Below are 300 nucleotides of genomic sequence, written 5' to 3'. Positions count from 1 at the left end.
GCTAATACCGCCGTCGCCGCCGTCAGAGCGTGCTAAAGGTGTGGCAACAATGCACAGCCCCGAGTGTGCAACGTGGCAACACTGCATGTGGCCGACCTTGAGGGTGCAGGAACTTCAGCCGCAGGGCGTTCTTTGTGTGCCCGGCCTAACCCACCCTGCCTTCCTCCAACCCCGCCCTCGTCTATCCTTTATCATCCTCTCCTCTCCTATTCCTTCTATTCTTCCCGTCCGCTGAGAGCCGTAGGTGGGCGAGAGGGAGAGAGTTGCTCCGGAGGCTGTGCGAGCGAAGAGAAGCCAGCA

The sequence above is a fragment of the Penaeus monodon genome, chromosome 19 (genome assembly GCF_015228065.2).
Source record: "Penaeus monodon isolate SGIC_2016 chromosome 19, NSTDA_Pmon_1, whole genome shotgun sequence".
Taxonomy (NCBI): domain Eukaryota; kingdom Metazoa; phylum Arthropoda; class Malacostraca; order Decapoda; family Penaeidae; genus Penaeus; species Penaeus monodon.
Note: the sequence above shows the minus strand (reverse complement) of the source record.